Genomic DNA, 4,537 nt, shown 5'->3' with positions numbered 1-4,537 from the left:
ATTTAACATCTGAACATTTTCCCACGAAAATTTCATTCTTTTCCACCATCAAAAGAGGCACCGCCGTTGATTCTTTTCCATAGAACAAGGATTATCCTGTGACTTACTTCAACTATCGTAACTTGAACAGAATTAAATTTTATTATAGGAATCCATTGATCCAGCCTAATCCCATCCAATCCCATGGGTTAGCCAACCGCCCAACCACTGTATTAATAGGATCCATTATAAAAATTTGGTTATGTTTTGTCCCTGGTACCAGGGAAAAGAGTTTCCAGGTCCCCTGGATGGCTCTCATGCAAAACTTAAATAGACACACCACTTACGCACCCGATATGAAATTGCCTTTTTCTTAGACTCAACTATTTCCGAAATAGCATTGCAATAAAACCACAGTGTTTCTAACATAATCCTCAGTATTCCAGTTCCAAGTCCAATTTTCAATCATTCCTTCCTCGGCATACCTATGGCATTATTGGCAACCAGAACGCTCACCACCTGCTCACTCAGGGGTCTTTTCAATAGTTCCTAGCCCATAGTAACCAGGAATATAATCAAGTATTCCATTCTTTCCTTCCTCAGTGTACCTATGGCATCATTGGCAACCAGAACGCTCACCACCTGCTCACTTAGGGGCCTTTTCGATAGTTCCTAGCCCATAGTACCTAGGAGTATAATCTCATAAAATCCATATGGACTCTCCGTTGAAGATCCCTAGATCAACCAACTAGATCCATGTAAAAGAGCCATGAACTCATCCATTGAGACCAGCAAGGCCAATCACCCAAATCCATGCCCGTGTTCAGAAAACAACTCCAACTCATTTTCTTCCATATCATTCCATGTCATTTCTCATAATCTCACATTTTTCTACATCAATTCAGATCACATCATTTCGCATCAATTCACATCTATTCACATCATCTCACATCAATTCACATCCATTCACATCATCTCACATCATTCCCACATCATTCCCACATTCGTTCACATCATTTCCACATTCATTCACATCATCCCACATCGTTCCACGTCCATTCACATCATTTCCACATCAATCCACATAACATCCACGTCAATCCACATCACTCCACACATCTATCCTCATGAACCACATCAATCCTCATCACTCCACACATCAATCCATACTAATTCACATCACTCCATATCAACCACATCAATCCACACTTCCCACACATCACTCCACATCATTTCGCACATCCCACACATCACTTCATCACTCCACATCATTTCGCACATTCCACACATCACTTCTCATCACTCCACATCATTCCACACATCCCACACATCACTTCTCATCACTCCACATCATTCCCCACATTCCACATCCTTCCACACATTACTCCACATCATTCCACACATCAATCCACATCATTCTACACCTCAATCCAATTCCCACAAACAAGATGGTCTCTTTTCGCTTTGAGCGAATCAGGTTTGATTATCAACTTTCCCTGATCTAGTTATCAGAATCTTCATTCCACATCAACCAGGTTAAAAGTACAGTTATTTTACTTTTCATTTTACTGACAGAACTTTCTAAGTCTCAGCCATTACTTGGCTCAGTTATTAAAGACAACTTTTTCTCAACTCAATTCAATTAAGTTTCGTTCTCTTTCGGACCCTCGGTCCTTTCAAGAATTCCAGATTCCTTTTCCAAGGAATCTAAGAATAAGTCAGTCACACAAGTATTTACATTCATCCAGTTGAGCATGTTTCTGGTCCTTTTTCAGAGAAATCTCTTTTCCTGTTTAGAATGTACCCCAAGATTCTATTTCTCGAGAATCTAGGCATATACTTCATTTTTCCAAAGGTTAAGTATGTTCGTGATTCCTCTTTCTGATTATTATGAAAATTCCTCTTTTAGCATAAAATATTTATGCACACATACTAATTCATTTTTTAATCTAAATGAATTATATTCCTAATCCTTTTCATAATTCTCACTAAAAATTTACGCATAACCTTCTTTATTTTTTTGGCAAATGAATGATGCTCAAAACTCCACTTTTAGCATAAAATTTATTATGCGTAAATCATTTACTAATTAAAGTCGTTTCTCTCTCAAATATAATATGTAAGATTCCTCTCTCCAGCTTTTGAGATGTAAGGATGTAAGAACCTCCCCTTCAGTCTCTTGTAATCATTCCCCCCTTCAGAAGTGGAAAAAGATCTTGTTTGACCTTGTTTTGGTCTAGAGAGAGAAAATATTCTAGAGAGAGATAATACAGTTTTGAAATATTTTTGGATAAGTATTTTCTTTCAAACAATAGGAAGTGATCCCCTGAAACAGAATTTCAATATGAAATTCCTAAGTTGCATTAGATTTGGACGGTGGGTGAACCAAGGAGTCCCCAAGTTCAAAGTTCTAAGCACAACTTTTGCAAGGTAAAGAATCAAGCAAACCAAGGGTAAGCCTAAACAATGAAGTTTATGCTTTCTTTTTGTTGTTAATCTTCTTCCCAACCTCCCTCATGCTTGGGAAGCATTTTATTTTATGGGTTTCCTCTTAAAACCATGCTTTTCTTGATTTATGATGAACTAATATTTATGTTTATGCTTAGGGTTATGCATAAACTAACTTTTATATTAAAAGTGAAATTTTTAGCATTATCATTTCATAGAAAATGCGAGAAAACTATAGCAAAAATTTTATCACTAGAAAATGAAGGTTTATTCATAAATTCAATTTTATCCTAAAAGTGTAATTTTGAGCATTCTCAATTTATAGAAAATGTGGGAAAGCTATGGCAAAATTTTATCATTAGAAAATGAAGGTTTATGCATAAATTAGTTTTTTATACTAAAAGTGAAATTTTGAGTATTTTCATTTTATAGAAAATGTGGGGAAACTATGGCAAAATTTTTATCATTAGAATATGAGTTTATGCATAAACTAAATTTTATGCTAAAAGTGGAGTTTTAAGCATTCTCAATTTATAGAAAATGTGGGAAAGCTATGGCAAAATTTATATCATTAGAAAATGAATTTATGCATAATAATTTTTATGCTAAAAGTGGAATTTTAAGAATTATCATTTCATAGAAAATGTGGGGAAGCTATGGTAAAATTTTTAAATCGATTACTTCGAGAGATTTTAGTAAAGTGGAAACACTTGCTGCTACTTGGGAAAAAGATGATGTAATATGCGGCTTCTATCTCCATTTCTTGAGCTGAGGACACCTCGTTCCAATTAGGGGGGAATGATGTAAGGTCCTTGCCTCTCAAAAATAAATATTATCAGATATTTTCTTTTTATATGACACTTAAGTTGTAAAACTTGAACTTGAGAATTTTTATAGGGAAACAAGCAAATTCTTAAACAAGCATATTATAAGGGGATATGATAAGAATTTTTTATTTTGAGATTTAAAAATAGATAATAATATCATTTATTTTCTTTTTATAGGACACTTATGTTGTAAAAAATGGACTTGAGAACTTTTACAAGGAAACAAGCTAGAAAATTTCTTAATCTGAGCATATTATAAGGAGATATGATATTAATTCTGAGATTCAAAAATAGATAATAGTAGTACTTTTGTAAATGTTCTAAGACAATGATAGTGTAAATATTGGAAGTTTTTTTATATTGGGTGATGAGCTAGAAAAGTTCTTAAGGAGAGCATTATAGGGGATCATGGTGATAAATCTTGATTTTGAGCTGGGCAAGGTGCATTGGGAATTTAATAGAGAAAAACAATAAATTATTTTTAAAAATTAGGGACAAATTACTCTTGGGGATTTCAGTGAAGGTTAAAGTTTTGGCCCAGTGTAGGTGGCCATTCAGGCACCTAGGTGTGCACAGACTGTACACCTAGGTGATAAAATTTGTCCATCACATCATGAACAATATTTTCTATTCCAATCAAATATTTCTCTCCAACGTCATGTCCACTTGATAGAATGTGCTTTTCTCTATTTGACTTTTATATGGATACGATACTTTTTCATCCCATTCTAAGATTTTTTTAGAATTGAGTTTCGAAACTCATAGCAAAGTCACTTTCCACCGGTGTAAGTTAGTGGCTTCCTGCTTTAGTTTCCATACAAGAAGGCCCGGATGCTTGAATGAGAAATTGGGTGTGAACTCAACACACAGCTTTCACTTACTGTCCAGCTCGTAAAAAGGTGAAAGGGGGCTCATTTAATACAACTTACTTACATTTTATCCTTTTGCAAACCTTTTCACTAGAATAAATCCTATTACGAGATCGAGATTATTGTTGAGAGAAGCGTGAAGTTTAAAACTGTTATGGAAATGGACTACATATGGTGGTTGTGTCACAAGATGAATCCAGATGCAATCTTGGAATCACAGGTAACTTCTTGCAATCACATTTAACGTCCGATGGAGATCCAAGTTTTCTAATTTGATGGGCACCAGGCAGACCCTCGTGTTGCCTTTTGGTAATGGGCAACCTACCCGTGTGTAACTGCCCCTTACCCCACTTCCCCTCCTTGGGGGGTGGCCCAAGTTTTCTAATGTTGCTACCCTTTTGATGGTGGGCACTG

The sequence above is a fragment of the Cibotium barometz genome, chromosome 7, assembly GCF_041138505.1.
Source record: "Cibotium barometz isolate CiBa-2024 chromosome 7, ASM4113850v1, whole genome shotgun sequence".
NCBI classification, from domain to species: Eukaryota; Viridiplantae; Streptophyta; class Polypodiopsida; order Cyatheales; family Cibotiaceae; genus Cibotium; species Cibotium barometz.
The sequence above is the reverse complement of the archived record's forward strand: the minus strand, read 5'-3'. Positions refer to the sequence as shown.